The sequence below is a fragment of the Lissotriton helveticus genome, chromosome 2_1 (genome assembly GCF_964261635.1).
Source record: "Lissotriton helveticus chromosome 2_1, aLisHel1.1, whole genome shotgun sequence".
NCBI lineage: Eukaryota > Metazoa > Chordata > Amphibia > Caudata > Salamandridae > Lissotriton > Lissotriton helveticus.
In genome coordinates, this window is record NC_136059.1 from 1,410,203,152 (window position 1) to 1,410,223,828 (window position 20,677).

Genomic DNA, 20,677 nt, shown 5'->3' on the forward strand with positions numbered 1-20,677 from the left:
ACGAATGCTCCATGTCTTTTCTTGGATGATAAAACCTTCTTACAGGACTGGTCTCTGATCGCGTGGAAATGCACCAGAGACTGGTTAATACTCATAATTACAACAGCAAAGAAAGCAGCAGACTTTTTACTAATAGAAATTCAAACATTAGAAACTAGCATAAAAGCCGCAATTGTGAGTATAGTCTCAAAAAAAAAGTCCGACAAAAAACAAGCTGAAGAAAACTTCAAAAAACAAGCTGAAGATGTAAATAAGAACAATCAAGAGTATAAGGACCCTATTTTATCCACCAAAATAGCAACGTTTAAAAAGGATCTAGATAAATTTGCGATGGAAAAAGTATACCCCTATACTAATGAAGATTATGTCGCTCCACAGTTTAACCAAAGAGGAGGCAGATATGGCTCAAATTACTCCACCTCGTCAAGTGAAGAAGATCCAAGTAATGATGACAACACGTCTCGTGGAGGGCGACCTACAAATCGCCGAGGAAGAGGAAGAGGAAGAGGCAGAGGCCAAAGAGTGGCCAATGTTTTTGGACCTGGACCGAACACATGGTGGCCACCTGCACCGTTCGGTTACCCGCCAGGAAATCCACCCCAGTTTTTTCCCTATCCTCCTTATGACCAGATGATGCCACAACAGCCTTTTTTAGGGTATGCCCTTTCAACCAAAGGGGAAGACGAAGAGGATCAAAGACAAGAGTCAATTGGAACACACCAGTGGCCACAACCTTGACAACCCAACCACCAGGGACAGCGACAACGAGCGGCACAAACAAGTGATAGTCAATCTTAGCTCCTACTCTCCAACAGAATCAGAGCTCAAAGTCCTAGAAAAGGGCCTTGGATATGTGCCCACCTTCAAAGGGGATGCCTTCCAAACACGTCAAGAATTGGCGACATTCTTTAGAAAAATTTGTCTGAATGCGTTCTTCAAAGATAAAGATTCTAGAGATATGACTCAAACAAATACAGGACTACGCCCTAAATCGACTTTCAATCCCCCGACGCATTTGGTACCAGCACGTATCATTGCCTTCGAAGAGGCAATTCTACATGATTTTGAACATATCAAGGGAGACCGTCCAAGTCAATTCCAAAATTTGACAGGAATTGAAAAAGCATCATTGAAGAGCCTTGCGGACAACGCGGAGATCATAATCTAACCCGCCGATAAGGGGGGAGCAGTAGTCCTCCTCAATACAGGTACATACCGAGAAGAATGCCTACGCCAGCTGAATGATATCAAATCATATAAGAGGCTAGTTCAGGATCCTACAAAACGTCTTAAAACAGAAATTAGTAGCAAGGTAGAAGAAGGCAAAGAGAAGAAATGGATCACAGACCATGAAGCACAATACTTGGTAGCAACATCACCCATAACACCGTATTTTTACGTACTACCTAAAATACACAAAGCCACTAGACCCCCACCAGGAAGACCGATAATTTCAGGAATCGGTTCACTTCTTGAGCCCTTATCTAGCTTTGTAGATGTCTTCCTGAGCCCGTTGGTGTCTAAAATGCCTACTTTCATTCAAGAAACTAAGCATTTCCTAACTGACATTCAAGAATTTCCATTTGAAATTGAACAAGACTGGTTGGTATCCTTCGATGTGGAATCGCTTTATTATTGTATTCCACAGGAAGAAACATTAACCACCATAAGAGGAATGCTAGAAAACACAGAGTGGGAGAGTATCACACCAATTGATTTTGTTATGTTTTGCGCCAGGATGGTACTCAAAGAGAACTTCTTCAGATTCGAAGACCAATTGCACCTGCAAATATTAGGAACATGCATGGGGAGTATTGGTGCCCCTAGCCTGGCTAATCTGTATGTTCACAAAATAGAACAAGAAGCAATATTAACAGCAGGAAATCCATTCTACAGTCATCTGCGTACCTGGAAAAGGTACATAGATGACAAGTAGAAACCCTACACATGTTCCATGAATGGCTGAATAATCAACATGATTTCTTGCGGTTCACTCTGGAAGCCTCGAAAATCAAACTTCCATTTCTGGACTTGCTCATTCGACCATCGAATGGAGGACTGATAACAGAACTGTATCGTAAGCCCACGTCTTGTAATTCGCTGTTACCCTTTCAAAGTTACCACCCGCGAGCCCTGCGAGAGAACTTACCGTTTGGCCAGTTTCTAAGGTTAAGACGAAATTGCACGACTCTGGAACTATATGAGGAACATGCCAAGGGCCTTACAACAGATCTTCTAGTCAAACAATATCCCAAACACACAATTCGGAATTCCCAAAAAAGAGGCGCTAATAACAACAGAGAGTGGTTATTAGAGCAGAAAATAGAGAAAGAACCGAACAAAAGAATGACATTTGTCAATACTTTTTCCAGTTTTTCCAACTCAGTCAAAAAAAGTATTTACAAGCATTGGCCTATCCTCAATACAGCCAACAATGAACTTTCTCGACCTCTGTTTGCATATAAGCGCAGTGCTAACTTGAGAGACAAACTTGTCCACACACGACCACAACATGTCAGTAAAACTAGTACGCAAATGACATTGTGGAACCTGCCCCCAGTAGTAGGTCATTATCCCTGTGGGACGTGTTCTGTTTGCCCACAAACGGAGAAAAGTCTAGAGCTTGACATTGGCACGACACGCCCGTGGAGACTGGAAAAACACACTAACTGTAATAGCGAAGGCTTAATATACTTGATTTGGTGTCCTTGTCAACTCCGATATGTGGGTATGACCACTAGGAAAATAAAAACACGAATACAAGAACATAAGAGCACCATTAGATGTGGTAAACGCTCTACGAAATTGACCAATCACTTTCTTGATAAAAACCATATTGACACCGACCTGAAATGGGTGGTATTAGAAAAACCATGGATCCCACCACATCTGACAGATCCCTCTAGACTACTATTTCGTAAGGAACAACAGTGGGTATACAGATTGGGAACAGATACCATGGGCCTTAATGATGAAATACCTTGGACCCAGATTTACTAGTAGTAAGCATTGCAAGTACTTATACCTTGTGCAGGGTCTAGGACAAGTTGGAAAGTATGAATAGAGAGATTAGCAAGTAGGATGAGAAGAAAGCCCGCTTGCACTGTATCACGAGACATGATACATGCTGACTTGGATTGAGGAAAGACAGATCAATAAATTGTCCAAGCCGAATAAATACAAACCTTAGTTTCCCTATCTCGGTACACACTTATAAGTATAGACACTCTCACCAGTTACTAAGTTACTACTGTAAGCATATCCCTTGTACTCTCGATAGTCAACACAATACCACTTGTCTTTCTACTCTAATTAATGTGACCGCGTTAACATCTGTTTACAGTTATCGTTAAAATATTTAACGCGGAAGGAATGGAAACTACAGTGTATCTACCCCTGTAGTAAACACTCGTATTGCATGTTGATGATGTAATTTATAATGAATAAAATCCTGTAGACGTAGGTATCCTTATTATGATATTTATTAGTTATAGTTAGATAAAAGGAAGAAATAGGAGTAGGAATCAGGCCCCACCGGGAGCAGCATCCAGCTGCTCAGCCCACTCAATCAAACTGACCACACATTCAAATCATGCACACAGTAACATTCCAATGACATCATACATACTCAGGCTGAGCAGCAGGGAATAATATGATCAGGATGCAACACATCTCCCTCTTTTATAACAATGAAAATAAAAGAGAGAAAGTGAAACTAATTACAATATGTCCTGATGGTGGTAAAATCAGGATTACTAATTAGCAATATATAGAGAATGAATAACTGTGAAATTATATCATATCAGGATTACTAATTAGCAGTACATATAAATGAATAACTGTGAAATTATTTCATGAATTTAGTAATCAAAAATTTGATGACTAATTATAAGTAATATCATGAAATAATATTATATCATTACGAAAGATGAATATTGGAATGATATCTTCTCGTATAAAACCAGAGAGTAATCATATACTACCATTCCTCATTACAAATAAAAAACCCAACTTATCACTAATCACGGCAATTGGCCAGACTGTCATGAACAGCAACAAAAGGGAAATAAATTAAACAAGGTGACGTCCCTATAGAATAACATTTTTAGGACGTAGGAGTTATCACGTTATTCAAACACTTTTATATTAAGTATAATGAAAATTACGCATAACACCTAATGCATGGGTATATGGTTTCCTAACAACTCTCTGCAATTGAACACCTCTTATTGAAAAGAGCACTTGTGTGGTTCAATAATAAAAACGAGAATAATTTTAACTGAGGACTCTGTTGCCTCATATAATAAACATAACTGAGGAAAATGGAGCATCTCAAACCATGAGCACGTATGTGGCTCCGTAATATATGTATCATATAATTCCAATTGGAGAACTAAACTTCTGTAAATATAGGAGCACCTCAATCTATGAGCACGTATGTGGCTCCGCAACTTATGCATCATAAAATTCCAACTGGAGAATTTAGACTACTGTAAATATAGGAGCACCTCAATCTATGAGCACTTATGTGGCTCCACAATAAAATTTTATACACATTGAACTCCTCAATGTTTAAGTAATATATGTAGACTTTGCACTATTTTGCAGTAAATTGTGAACTCCTCTATTTTTTATAATAGAGCACTATTAATTAAGTGGTTCATCAATAAATTTCAATAACTTGCAGTAAATTGTGAACTCCTCTATTTTTATAATAGAGCACTATTAATTAAGTGGTTCATCAATAAATTACAATAACTTAATGAACACCTCAAATTAATTGAGCACTAATGTGGTTCATTTACATTAATAAATTTAAACTTTGTTAGAACTCAGCATAGTAAACCTGACTCTTAAAATCAAGCATTAAATAAAATAATATAAATAAACTAATTCATCAATTTCAGTACTCAACTATCCAAGCTGTATATAAATAAATAAATCATTCTGAATTCAAATTAACCAAAAAACCAATTTCTCAATTGCAGTACATAACTGTTTCATAAATCACTATAACATAACATGTACATGTGACTGATGGAAAATAAGAATTTAAAATAATAAAAGTAGTCACCGTTGTCATATTAATTGTAATGAATTGCGAGGCTTGAATATTAACAGTACCTTGTCTCTTGAAATATAAATGAAAATATCTCAGGTACTTGCAGGGTTTAGATTAGCATAGCGTGTCAATCGCTGTGACACGATGATGAAAACGAAAGCAGACACTCAGATAAGGAAAAACTTCATGTCAGAAACGCTGTTGGAAATGAAAGGCTCGATCTATGACTCATTAGTGTATTAATTGTCTTTTACATCGGAAAACTCTTGGAAAATGATGATGGCACGCAGCAACCTTCACACTGTCATGTCTTCGCCCCGATGGCTCACAATGAAAATGCACTTGATGAAAGGCAATGACTCATAGGCTGAGAAGATGTGTTGAAATAAAGGCGGTGAGTCATAGGGTGACATCACGGAAATAGAACACGAGGAGAGCTCCCCTTCGCCAACTCCTCGGGACACTCTGAAGACGTCATCATACAGCGTGAAGCAGGGGAAAGGCAAGGATCTCTGGAAACCAACTGACAACTTTACCGTTATCTCCAAACAGGACGGTGAGTGTCAGAGTTTCAAATGACAAACGAAGAAATTACACTGAATGTTACAGCTCCGTTGAGTTGAACGCGCTGGCACCTGTTATTTTGATGGCTCTGGCAGACAATTATCTCTTAAACACTGCTCAAATTAATTTCCGGTTATAAAGAAAAGCGGAAGCTTCAGAGTGGAAAGAAATTCGCAGCGTGTACACAAGCTTGTAGATAATGAATTAAAAGGCAGTTATCTTTCCATGAACACAGCGCTCATTTGTTTCACAGCTGCAATTTACTTTTAAATTGTCCAGATTTCTGTCACAATTATCTTCACATGTTATAGACAAAATGAAAGCAGCTGCCTCAAATAAAATGCTTAAAAGTTCACATCTTTGCCCTTACAAAAATAGATAGTCATTTAAGTTTGGTTCTGAACACCATAGCACGAAATATATTTAAGTTTTCCACCGTTTTACTCTGACACTTGTCATAACTTGAAATTTTGACGCTCTTGCTAATAAATTCGCCATTTTAAAATTCAAAGAGCTCCACCAAGTCCAACGCTTGAAACATACCTTTATAGATGTTTCCTGTAGGCTGTCAGCTGTGTCATGACACCGGTGGGGCATCAAAAAGCGTTGCTTGTCTTTATATAAATTCTTTTCTTCATATCTTGTAGTTGTAAATTGTAAATTTAGTTCCTTTACGCGTAGTTCTTTCTCTATCGTCGCCATTATTGCATGTTGATGATGTAATTTATAATGAATAAAATCCTGTAGACGTAGGTATCCTTATTATGATATTTATTAGTTATAGTTAGATAAAAGGAAGAAATAGGAGTAGGAATCAGGCCCCACCGGGAGCAGCATCCAGCTGCTCAGCCCACTCAATCAAACTGACCACACATTCAAATCATGCACACAGTAACATTCCAATGACATCATACATACTCAGGCTGAGCAGCAGGGAATAATATGATCAGGATGCAACAACTCGGTTTTGCAATTTTGGCAAGTAAAGATAACACATACCTGAGAACACGCATTGATGTACTAACAGGTAGAGTGTTATACATGTATGCTATCATAAAGAGAATATTTAGAAAAGCGTGACGATATGTGGCAGAACTAAACATATGCACAACAACACTAGAACACCTAGGCATGATGAAAATGGTCAGCAAGAGCGCATGCGCAGCAATGTAGTGTTAATTCTTTGCGCATGCGTAGTGTAAGTAATACACGCAGACCTCGCCCTTCTGTTTTTAGTGGCATACTTGCGAACGCACATGCGTACACCACTTGTCAGAGTGTCACACATGCGCGCTATCGCAGAGTGATTATTTAGTGAGGCCGTAGTTACGTGATAGAACTTAACACATGCGCAATAATATAAAGTACACCTGAGCAAGACGATAGTGATCGTCATGTGCGCATGCGCAGAAACGCGGTATTGACTCTTCGCACATGCGCAGTAGAAGTAATACACGCAGGCCTCGCCTGGGACAACTAAATTAGCGAGGACCCGGCGCGGAGGATCAGCTGCAAACACTTGATTTCCACACTATTTATACACAAGCGGTCCTGCCGTTCGGTACCTCCCGGGGTTAGCTCTAACCCACACCGAGGTACCGACGGACAGGTGAGTGTATGCTGGAGATGCTACTATATCGAGTTGATTTTTAGACCTTTAGTTTCTGACAGCGGTATAACTAGAGCGCTAACAAACTATGTCAGAACCATTGTACTATGATGTATAAGTTTATGCCTGGTCACCAAAAAACGCCAGATATCAGATTCCCTTTTAAGATCTAGGGACACTGTGGCTTAGACCCAACCTCACTTTTAATCCCATATTGAATAGATGCACAGACCTCACTTTTTTTGACCCTGGGTGTAGATATCCCCCTATTTAGTTTGAATGTAGTAATATGAGAGAGAAAGACAGAGTGGTTAGTAATCACTGTAGTGTCCATTGTGTCCACAGAGCGGGGCCTCCCTCCTGAGCAACTTGTCTGGTAGAGGTGAGGCAGAGCTATCCAACTTTTGTGGGTAAGTCTATTATACTATATATATATATGACAAGAGTAAAAGCGTCTTAGTTTATAAGTACCATATCAAAACAATATGGGAATTATCTAAACTAAGAATTAAACTGTTAAGAGATGCTGTTGATTAGCCTATTTTCGCACTCTTTCTCCCAATTTAGACAAATGCATTTTGTTAAAATCTTTTTTGCAGATATCCAGAGTATGACCTGACACAAGCAAATACACTGAGCAGGAATACTGGTGATACAAAATTTATTTTCTATTTAATGTTTTTCACAAAAATTTTGCAGCAGCATTGTAATTAAACCTGGTCCTGACGAAAGCCGAAGATACTAAAGTTAGATCAAGAGGTTGAAACATGTTGACCGATCACTAACAGTGGTTTAAATCCATACCACTGTGCTGTTACATTTTTTTAACCCTGTCAGTTAGTACACGGGAATAAAGTTTAATTGTGTTCTACCTAGACAGTTTTAATTCCCACCTGTCCTTTAACACAGCGCTGCAACTTACCTCACTTAACCCTTACAGCACACACATGGGATTGCCATCCTACCCCATTTAAAACCTCAAAACATCTCTGAGCTCCTTCCTTAAGATCCCCGAAGTGGTAGCTCCCAGTGGTGACTAGGTTTTCCCCACTGGTAAGGAGGCCCCATATGATGAAGCATGTCACCTTCGGGTGAGTGAGGGGTCTTATCCTTAAGGGATGCCTTCCCCTGTGCCATGACACATATTGGGACTTGTCAGAATGTTTCAAAATGGGTCTCAAGATAGCCTTGAATCATCTGAAAAATTGGGAACTTTCCGGGTTTTGTGAATTAAGACATCTATTTGTACAAAATAAGGTAATTAGCTGGCAAGAGGTGTTAGATAGAACGAATTCCAGGCGGCTTATGTTTTTTGAGTATTTGCAGATGGTCTATTTTATTAGAAAGGAGATAGGTGGCCTGTTTGTTTCTCCCACTGCCGCAATATCAGCTCTGTACGGAGATAAAAATAAAGGCATAGGATTTTGGTATAAAAAGCTGTACCTTTCTAGATCATCTCCTGTAATTGATAGACACCTAGAGAAAATAACCCTCTCGACACAGTGTGTTTTTACAGACAAGGATTGGGAGGTATTGTGCCATCTAGGAAATAAAGCACTCCGGACGGCTAATTACAAGAGAATGTTTTTTTATCACGCTGGCTGGCGTATTATACCCCAGAGGCCCTGGAGAGAATGTTCCCTGAAGTTGAGAATAAGTGTTTTAGATGTAAAGCTATGGGGCAGGGAGGATGGTGTCATATCTTCTTTTCTTGCCCGAAGCTGGAATCTTTTTGGAAGGGGATATTCGCAGATTTGGAGCTGGCAACTGGGAAAGTATTTTTACCGGAAGCAGAGGTTACCCTGTTTGGCATATGTAAAGAAAGGTGCAGGTTTAACAAAACTGAAGAAGTATTTATTTTTATTTCTTGTGTAGTTGCACGGTCTTTGATTCTGCAAAACTGAAAATCCGTGGTGGTTCCATCGCAGTTAAAAGGGCTTAATAAAATGAGAAGAACATGCAATTTCGAAAGAGCTTATGCAGGCAGGGTGGGAGCCATTGCAAGATTTGAAAGAAACTGGAAATATTTTGATATTCTGGAATTGTTGAAGGGAGGATGATGAGGAAGGAGAGGAGAATATGAATATTTGCACTTTTTTTGTAATATTGCTGCTTCATGATAGCTGGTTTTGCACTATATTGCACTAGCAGTTTAAAATTGCACTTTATTGGATCATACGTCTTCCTGCAGTTGCACTTTATTGCAGTTTTTGCACTTTTGCACTATGCACTTTTGCAGTGGTATTGTGTACCTAAAATTGCGGTTTTTGCACAAGGACCATTGTATGTTTATACAATGGTTTCTTTCATTTTTTAATCCTCTCTTTTTTCTCCAGTTTGTCTCTTGTAAATTGTCTGAAAAATTGTCTAACTGTTAAAAATTTGATGTGAACAATGTCTTTTTATTTTTATTTCTGTACCAATGTCTTCCTACTGCCTTGTTCAAAACAAAATAAAAAAAAAAAAAGAGTCTCTGACTGCCAAAAGATTATGCACAGGAAAGTAACAAATGGGTATTTTTTTCTAGTTTATCCTACATCAAAAATCAATTTGGAACTTTGATGTCCCTCTGAGTGGGTACATACACTACGGAGTAATACCCATATCAGTGCTTAATTTGCAAAACATTAAGTTCAGGTGTTCAAATTTGTTTAGAAGGCCACACCCACTTTCCATGGCTCTGCCTGCTTCATTCTCTGTCTCCACCCACTTCCTTTCTTGGCTCCACCCACACCCACGAGTCTCAACACATCAGAGCCACCTCCTCACTTCTTGAGTTCTGCAAGAAGCTGAAGACCTGGTTCTTCATATAAGCTCCTCAGGTACGTCTTACCTAGACACCTGCCCAAGTGCCTGGATACCCTCTCAGGTAATTAGTGCGCTGTACAAATCAATATAATATAACTTAATGTAACATATGAAAAGCATATGACCATAATTGAAAAGTGAACTCAAATTAGAGAATGTGTGTACATCTCAAAATGCCGCTTTAGGAAAGGTAATTTGATGACTTGAGGCAGCTTTGTAAACTGAAGAGAATAGGCTTGTACTGTGCTGTTTAAAAGAAAGGATGGGATGAAGGAAGAAATACCTGAAAAAGGCAGCAACTCATGCAGGCAGGAAGGGGAGTACTGGAGTGAGGAAATAAATAAGTAATGGATGAAAGAAGAAGAAAATAAGAAAATAATGCGAAAGGAAAAAATTAAGGCATAGAGGGCGAAAGAAAGTGAACAATGTGTGATGGATGAATAGAAAGAAGAAAGGAAAAGAGGAAGAAAAGCAGAAGCGAGGATTGAGTATAAGAAAGGAAGAAAAGAAAGAAGGGACGAAGGAAGGAGCAGAAAAACAAAAGTCAGGAATGGATAGAGGAGGAAGGAAGAAATGCACCAAGGGGGGAAAGCTGGTGAATGAACAGGGGTGTAAGGAAGCAAAATTGGAAAGAAGAAAGGAGGCATGGCTGTGTCGTGCAGGCCTCAGCCAGACCCGCTAGTGCAAGGGGTTTGCCCTTCTGCGCACGAAGTCCTCAGACCCAAACGAAAAAGTTGGCACGGAAACTGGAATTGCAAAACATAGAATTTATTATACTTCATGAAGTGGTGCTAAAGTTCAACCAGTACCCTTCGGCACTGCGAGAAGTAGCACAAAGGGCTACCGGGCACATGGTTTATTTATACCCACACAGGGGCTCAAAGGAAGGTGGTACACAGCACAAGAGCACATTTTATGTCCATACAAGGTAATATCAAGAGGCACAATCGATCAGTGGGAGGAGTTAACAGTCTTGGGGTCTCGGCTAACACATTCCAATCTAGGGCTAATCATTGGCAGATGTGGACCCTAACGGTCAGCAGCAAAACACATCGATGCTATTATTAGCCTGTTGCCGGGCAGATTCAAAGGTCATGAACAGAAAGATAGGACAACGCACATGGTCGGCACGAGGCAGCATATGGCAGACAAAATGGCTGCCGCAAATCCAAAATGGATGCTCCAAATGTCAAGATAACAGTTAGAACTCGGATGTCTTTTGCTAACGCTCAACCTAATCGCTGCCAAACTACAACAGACGACCCTTTTAGCGTTAGCTAAAGACATATGCTCTTTTTGGGTAATCTGTGCATTCATCTCGTATATCTATGCACATTATACTTGTCACCTCCTTATCTGATAATTGTTGCGCTTTTACGGCATTTCGTTTGGATGGTACACAGGCAGTTATGCACATAGAACATAGCATTGGACCACAATGTATACACATACAACAGGTGAAAATTAATGCAGCTGCAATACACAAAATAGTCAGTAATTTCCAACCCCAAGCAGAAATCAAAGCCCAAAACCATCCAGCAAATGTCCAGGTACCGTTTTTCTCATGGATATCAGAGGCTATCTTGTGTAGTTTAAGAATTGCTTCATATACAGAAGGTGAATTATCTGGAATGTACACGCAACAACTACTTCCGATGACCTTGCATGCTCCTCCTCTATCTGCTAACATAACATCCAGAACCATTCGGTTCTGAAGAGTTACAGTTCTAGCAACTTGCAGTTCCTCAGTAATATTGCCAAGCGCTATTGCTGTTTCATTGGTGACAGCTTCTACAACTCTAGTTAATCATCGTATTTTCCTGCTGTTTAATGCAGCTCCTACAAACGAGAACAAGCGTAAATTAAAGTCAACATATTGCTGTAAACTAGTGTCTGTCTGATCAACATCATCAACTCGGATTGTTTGTTTATAACGGTTCATAGAAATATTTTAAAACAGTTTAAAATCTCGGTGGTAAAAAGCAGGTGCAAGAAAAACAGGGGGCAATAGAAAAGATACATAACAAATACCAGACCACCCTTTAGGTAATCTATGATATCCATGACTACCACATACTAGATATGTGTTATGTGAGGCCAAAAAAGTACTATAATTTATTACATCCATATTTAACACAACAACACAATCGCTATTTCCTACTGGAATTCGGCCAGTACTTTGTACACAGAGGTTAGCTCTGGTTCGTGTTACAGTAATTACAGATTCATTACTCGTAGTAGAGTCTCTTGTATGGGTGAAAACATAAGGCGTTGAAGCATTGTCCGGCCGATATTCTTCCCATTCCCATATAGTTCCATTCGCTTGAGGATAACCATGTTCATCTTGATAACACTATTTATTCAAAAGAGAGAAGCCCACCTACTGCAGGTTTTCTGTTCGAAAAGAGAAGAGTGTACCAGGCTCGACAAGAACCATTATGCGAAAAAGGAAGTGGAATAAACAGCGTTCCACCTTTCTTCTGGTGAGCTGGAAGCATGCCACAAATCCAGCAGTTTGTAATATTGGTGGCGTCATGTGTATGGTGGAGCATTTGGACAAAAGTGTTATTCAAATAAGATTCTCGATGCTTATGCTCATGATAGGGAAGAGAAAAATGCTGATGCTCTTCCGGAATCGGAGTAGTAGGAACCACAAAGAATGTCCAGGCAGGACTCACCCTCTCAACACACAAGGTGATTACTGCTATAACAGTTAAAACAACAAAAACACTTAATACTCCTAAAATCTTCTTCTTAGTAGCATTCATAGTCACAAAATTAAATCTTCAAAACCTAAAAATGAAAAAACAAAAATAGTCCATGAGCTCTTTACTCTGGGCAGACGTTGGTTTCTTCGCCACAGACCAAGACAGGTGTCACTACACTGCGCAGGGCTGATACCCCTCCCTTGTCATATCGGCTCTCCGTTTCCACTACCCAGAGCGGTTGCTCAACCAGTCTCGCAACAAAAAAAACTGCAAATCACTTTCTTGCTCTAAAATTATATTGCGCTGCTCCAGGAGTCGTCTGGTCCGGGAAGAACTCCCGCAGATCCGTCAGGTGATTCCACAGGGCCTTTCCCGTAGTCAGGATCTCTCGATGATCAGTCAGCACAGCAGGTTCCACCAGGGTTCGCAGAACTTTCTGGCAGTGGGTACTATGGACCCAATTCTTTTTGTTGGTTACTCTGACTGCCGTTCTCGTGGCGAGGAGTACTTGCTCTGGTCCACGCCACCTTGGTTCCAAGCTGCTTGACCTCTCGAAGACTTTCAGCATGACAAAGTCTCCGGGACAGAGTTCATGGCCTTCACCTTGGGATTTATCAGGGAGCGCTTCTCAAACCTGTTGATGAATAGAAACCAAGCTGTCAGTTAATTGTGCCAAATAGTCATTCATTAAAACACAAGGTACATCATACACAGAACTTGGTTTCGGAACTCCCCAAATATTCATCGGCCGTCCGAATACCACCTCGTACGGGGTAAGACCCGTCCTAGAATGTGGTACTGATCTAATGGACAACAATGCCAATGGCAGCGCATCTGGCCAAGTCAGATTCGTGGAGGCTTGAATTTTCGCGAGTTTAAGCTTGAGAGTACCGTTATACCTCTCCACCAATCCTGCAGATTGGGGATGGAGCACAGCATGGAACTTTTGCTTAATTCCTAATCCTTTCAGGACATACTTGATAACTTCCCCGACAAAATGAGGTCCGTTATCATTCCATAAAAGTCTGCAAACACCAAACCTCGGGAAGAACTCCTTCAGTAGCACCTTAGCAGTAGTAATAGCAGTATTATCTTTCATAGGGTATGCCTCAATCCATTTACTGAAGGCACAGACCACCACTAGAACATACTTCAAATTATTACACCGCTCAAGCTGAATGTAGTCCATTTGCAGGACTTCAAAAGGTGCGGTTGGTGTGACAAACCCTCCAGACGGAACTCGTGTCCCCTTTCCAGGATTGTATTGTAAACAAATCAAGCAGGACTGTACTATTCTCTTAGCTGTGTTGGCAATCTCAGGATGCTCCCAAACTTGCGTAAGCATTTTCGTTATTGCAAGAGCTCCAACATGCGCTACTCCATGTGCCATCTGAACCATAGGTTGCACGAAAGCTATAGGCAGCTTCCATCGATCCATCTGCTTGTTTCTCCAACAACCTTCATCATCTAACTCTCCTTCTCTAGACCATTGTTTACGTTCCTTGTCAGAAGCTGTCTTCTGTATCTCTCGCACTTCCTGCCTAGCATCATGCCATCTTTCAGCTTGCGACTTCACTACATACATAGAAGTGGTATTCCTCTGCATTGCAGTCTCACGTGCTATACGGTCTACAAAAGCATTTCCTTGTCCAATTTTGTCCGTAACTTTCTTATGTGCACTGCACTTCACTATGGCAATTTTCTTCGGTAGCGTTAATGCAGTCTAGAGATTTTGCACTAAATCTCCATGCATTATCTGCATTCCATGAGATGTAAGAAAGCCTCTTTCCTTCCAGAGTAGGCCAAAATTGTGCGCTACTCCAAAAGCATAGCGGCTATCTGTGTAAATATTTACGCACAAACCAGCACTGAGCTCACATGCTCGCGTCAACGCTATCAATTCAGCTGCTTGAGCCAATTTCTGTGGTATGCGAGCTGTCTTCACTACTGTCTCAAGCGTGGTAATTGCATATGCGGCTGCGGTCGTACCATCTGGCAATTTCAAACAGGACCCATCAACCCACAATTCACCATCTACATCTGGAAGGGGCGTATCCTGTAAATCAATACGACCCTTTGTCTGTTCTTCAGTAAGAAAAATACAATCCTGCGTTTCTTGTGGCTGGGACTGAGTCACTGGATATGGCAACAATGTGGCTGGGTTCAGAGTTGCACATCTCTTCAATGTAATGTGGGGGGCTAGCAATGTCAATTCATATCCTGTAAGACGAGCACTAGTCAAGTGCTGCGTCTTTGTCTGATTCAGAAGGGCATCAACAGCATGCGGCACTAGCACGAACAGTTTGTGTGACAAAACTATCCCTTCACTCTGTCGAATGGACACCGCTGTTGCTGCAACTGAACGAAAGCATCCAGGTAATGCTCTAGCAACAGGGTCAAGAACTGCAGAAAAGTATGCACACGGATGTTGCTTGTCGCCGTGTAACTGGACCAACACTGATAATGCACAACCATCTTTTTCGTGCACGTAAAGTGTGAAAATCTTTGTGTAATCTGGTGTACCTAACACTGGTGCTGAACAAAGGGCTTGTCGTAATTGTCGAAAAGCACTTTCACATTTATCTGTCCATGGAAGAGGTACTGGAGTATCTTTCGTCAAAAGTGCTAACAGGGGCTTAACAATGTGTGAAAATCCCAAAATCCACTGTCTACAAAACGAAGTAAGACCTAAAAATACACGTACTGCTTTCTGTGTGGTAGGAACTGGCGTGTCTAAAATTGCTTGTATGCGATCTGATGTCAATGCACGTCCCTCCTTAGACAAAAGGTGACCTAAGTAGGTTACCTTTGGTCTACAGTATTGCAGCTTCTTTCGAGAGACTTTGTGATGATGTGTAGCAAAAAAAGAAAGCAAAGATAAAGTACATTTTTCACACTGCTCTGGAGTGTCGGCCGCCAACAAGATGTCATCGACATATTGTATGAGAGCCACACCTTTGAGCAGTACAAAAGAATCAAGTTCCCTCTTCAATGCTTGGCTGTAAATGCTCGGACTTTCAGTATAGCCCTGAGGAACTCTACAAAATCTATACGATCGATTATTCAAAGTTAAACCAAACAAATATCGGCTATCAGGATGAATAGGGATCGAAAAGAACGCATTCTTCAAGTCAATTACAGTGAATGTAGTAGCAGTTGGGGGGACTAAAGTAAGAAGTGTCGTAATGTCACAAACCACAGGGTATTGTGGTACAACTATCTTATTAACTTCTCTCAAATCAATAATAAATCTGTAAACTCGTGTGTCAGTGTCTCTCTTCAAAATCGGAAGAATCGGGCTATTGCAAACATTGTATGGGACTTCCTCAACAACCCCAACTCGTATCAGATCATGTACAATTCGTATAAGTGCCTCTTCACCCTCCTGTGAAATGCGATACTGTGGCAAACGAGGCAACACAGCTCCCTCCTTGACACTAATCTGGATCGGAGGAATGGTCATCTGACCCACATCAGTGTCTGAGGTAGCCCATAAAGATTCAGGAAGTGAGGCTAATGCAATGTCCTCCTTAACCAGGCAAATTCGATCAAATTCAGTGTAATTATCATTCAAAATAACTCGCACCCCTTCAGGAAAACATCGTATAGTAGCTCTAAAATACTTTAACATATCAAAGCCCAAAATGTTGTCTGGAGTATTAGGGGAGAGCAAAAATGGGCATGGAGCATTGAATGTATCAACATAAAATGGGAGTGGCTGGGACAATGGGCTAAGGGAAGTAATAGTTGTGCCAGACAGGGAAACCCTCGGAACCAATTGTTTAGACAAAGCGCTATGGGTAGCTCCTGTATAGACCAGAAACCGATCAGTAGAGCCCAAAACATGTGCTGTAACATAGGGACCCGTCTGATCTACTGGAACTTCAACTGATTCCTTACCCCATCCTACGCAATCCTATGCTTGAGCAGAATCGTACAAATCAGGCTGGACATAACCGGACATTTGACATTGATTTCGCCTATCAAATGTGTTCTGTCTCTGCTGTGGGCGTGCATTCATGTCGGATCGAGCACGATCATTCATATTACCTCGAGGCGCCGAGAAACCTGAACCAGTTCTCCCTTGACCCCGCCCCCTAACATCCTGCTGAGAACGTAACACAGGGCAATTACGCGCCCAATGGCCAATCTGCTTACAATACGCGCATTGATTTGAAGACACATCCAAACGACCATAGGGAGTATTGGGAGGCGGTCGTCCACCTCTATCATAGTTTCTTTCAGGGACCCTATCATAACCTCTAGAAGGTGGACCATACACTTGGGCCAACATAACTTTCGTTTTTAACTCTTTTGATTTCTTGTCCTCGGTCCCCTTCGCCTCCGCCTCTTGGCGCTCATAATACTGAGCCATCGTCAAAACAGAGGCCGGAGAGGACGTAGTCCAAGAACTTTCACTAGCTTTTAGGCGGCTTGCTATGCCAGGTAACAGATTCGAAACATATTTATCGACAAACAGATGTCTGCCGGTATCATCGGCAAGGGACTGACCGCTAAAATCATGAAAGGCTTCCTCAAAACGCGTAAAGAAATCAGAAACCGATTCATCTGTCTTTTGTTTACAGGACGCTAAAACAGTCCAATCAATCTTTTTAGGGGGAATAATCGTTTTAAGCTTAGTCAAAATAGCGGCAGGAAGATCTAATATTAGCTGATGCAATTTTTGGACGGGCTCTCTATCCGCATCCGTGCACTCTATCTCCTTCCATTCGGCACCAAGAACAGCACGATCATCAATTTTACGAATGGTCCTCCACATTTCTGGGGGCAAAATAAGACCGAAAAAAAAATCTATATCACATGAGGTCATGACACAAGAATTTAAAGCACCCTCAACTTCTTCGTAAAAGGCGGCTGGGTTTTTACGTGGGTCAGGCAACGCATTTTTAAGCGCCATTACATCTGCTCTATTCCAGGGAGTGTATACCCAATTATAAATAAAATATCCCTTAGCATCGACAGAATTGTTATCATCATTATCCCCCGTTCCTTTAGGAGGAACATACAACGGCGCGGCTTCCCGCATAGGTTTCATGACAACTGGTAGTCTCTTATCTGTCACGAAGATAGGACGCATCGCCTCTCCAGGCGGATTAGTCTGTGGAGCGGTATCCGCAGGCTTTTTCTGCTCCTTCAGATATCTCGCCTCATTCCGTATTTTAACCAGCCGTCTAATCATATCTTCTACATGGGAAAAAACAAAGAGACCATCACGTAACTGTTTATGACCAGTTGCAATATCAGCAGGTTCTAATGTTGGGGAACATTTACGATACATTTCTACAACTTCATCAGCAAACATTGCAGTGAAATATATCTGTTCCTTTTCTGACCAATCCTTTATAATAGCAAAAAGATCGGAAGCAGGATCAATGCTACGTAATGCTTTACGAGCAGCTTGTCTGATCTGGGCCGACCGTTCAGCTGACAACATCGATCGAGTGTCCCGCGCTTTCTGCTGTCCCGAATCGGAATCCTCATTGTCCCCGGACGGAGCAGACGGAATGATATACGGAGGTGGAGGTCGATATAATAACAAGAAATCATCTTGTGGTTTATTAAGGACAGGATAAAGAGGCTGACGGACAGGATATTGGCCAGATATATGTAACCTTCGTTCTTTCTCCTCTCGTTCCTGTAGTTCTTTCGCTTCTTTCTTTCTTAATTCCAGCGCTTTCTCATACACAGTCTTTCGCTGTTCTTTTTCAATCCACGCTTGCTCACGCTTCTCTTGCTGCCGTACTTCTTTCTCCCTCATTCGCAAACTCTCAAACATATCATGCCTAGACTTTCGCTCAAACAAACCTCGCTCCACATATTCAACCATTCGCGCATCAAACGACCCATGCAATGGCCAACGTAACTCAGGATCCTTCTTAGTGTATTTATGCCACAACGTGCTGTACATTATGGCAGAAAGACCATACTTCACATACATATCTCGATTAGGAGTCCCCTCCGGGGGAGCCGGCTGCGATTCCTCAAGTCGTAAACTGGTACCACCAAACAAGCAGCACATCTTCCGAAGTGCGCGACAAACAGACATGCTCAAAAATAGTGCAAGATATACACTACTATAGGGAAAGAGCGCTTAAGGTACTTTCTTAGTACGTTGCGCTATACAAATCAAAGCGGAGAAAAGAAACTCCATGCTATGTCTGCCTATATGAGTTGCAACGCATATATACACAATCAAATCATATCAAACAATCAAAGTAGACATGTCTATCCCAAAGTCAAACGTGCCACGATAAGCGTCCTTATCATACGTGGCACTCCAAAGGCCAAGGCCTACAACAGGTGCCGCAAAACGGCTCTTACCAACCATAGGCCGTCAAGATTCCAACTGCCAAGTTCTACATTTTAACAAACGGTCACTGCACGGCAGACCAGCAGAAGAGATCTCAGTCGAGGACCGGCGCCGCCTGGATGGTCGGATCGGAAAGTAGGGAAGGAACACCTTGGATGCCAAGACACGGGTCTCATCTGGCAGTGATCGCGTCCTCAGCGAAGTTCTGAACCTTCGTCACGACCAATCCTTCGGGCATCCGAGTCACCGATGAGCCCCACGTGCCGGGCGCCAATTTGTCGTGCAGGCCTCAGCCAGACCCGCTAGTGCAAGGGGTTCGCCCTTCTGCGCACGAAGTCCTCAGACCCAAAGGAAAAAGTTGGCACGGAAACTGGATTTGCAAAACATAGAATTTATTATACTTCCTGAAGTGGTGCTAAAGTTCAACCAGTACCCTTCGGCACTGCGAGTAGTAGCACAAAGGGCTACCGGGCACATGGTTTATTTATACCCACACATGGGCTCAAAGGAAGGCGGTACACAGCACAAGAGCACATTTTATGTCCATACAAGGTAATATCGAGAGGCACAATCGATCAGTGGGAGAAGTTAACAGTCTTGGGGTCTCGGCTAACACATTCCAATCTAGGGCTAATCATTGGCAGATGTGGACCCTAACGGTCAGCAGCAAAACACATCGATGCTATTATTAGCCTGTTGCCGGGCAGATTCAAAGGTCATGAACAGAAAGATAGGACAACGCACATGGTCGGCACGAGGCAGCATATGGCAGGCAAAATGGCTGCCGCAAATCCAAAATGGATGCTCCAAATGTCAAGATAACAGTTAGAACTTGGATGTCTTTTGCTAACGCTCAACCTAATCGCTGCCAAACTACAACAGCTGGAGGTGCTGAGAAAGAGAAAAAGGAAAGGAAAAAGATGGGCTGAACGAAAGAAAGCCTGTCAGGAGAATGGATACAAGTATGAAAGGTACTGGGTCAACGAGGGACAATATAATATTGCAAAGAAATTGAAAAACAACATATTGAAATACATTGCTGTGCCCTTAACATACCATGTCGGTTTGTAAAAGCACATATTCACCAGAAAGTCCTTGACACTGAATTAAAAATGATATCCAACTCCATAGAACTCATTTTATCGACCCACAGAAAGCCGAAAGACTGAGTGGCCGGCCACACCAAGATTTAAAATTTTGACCCTGAGATCAAAGACACATTCCTGGAGTGGAAATTAAGATATGTACAAGAAGGAAAAACAAAAGGGAGAGTGAGGAAGGAGAAGAGGTCTGAAGGCAAAGATAGATAATGTATGGTAGACACAGAATGTGAAGAGAAGTGGGAAAAGCAGAGAGTGGGAGTACAAGATTGGAGTGGAACATGATGAGAATGAAAAGTGGAAAGAGGATAAAGGCAAGGAAAGAAGAACAGACAGCAGGAAGCGCATGAAAGGAGGTTGGAAGGGAAAGATAGGATGGTGAAAAATGAAAAGCAGGTAGTGAGGGGAGGCGGTGGTTAAGAGGAAACATGGACGTAGGGAAGAAAGTCAAGGGAGAATGGAGAGAAGGGAAGGAATGAGATCTGAAGGGAAGGA

At 41.6% G+C, this 20,677-nt stretch overlaps 1 long non-coding RNA gene across 1 annotated transcript in view; it reads right to left on the reverse strand.

Moving 5' to 3' along the window:
* LOC144818690 (uncharacterized) overlaps positions 1–20,677 on the reverse strand; it is a 406,168-nt gene that overhangs the window by 128,010 nt on the left and 257,481 nt on the right. The window lies entirely within an intron of this gene.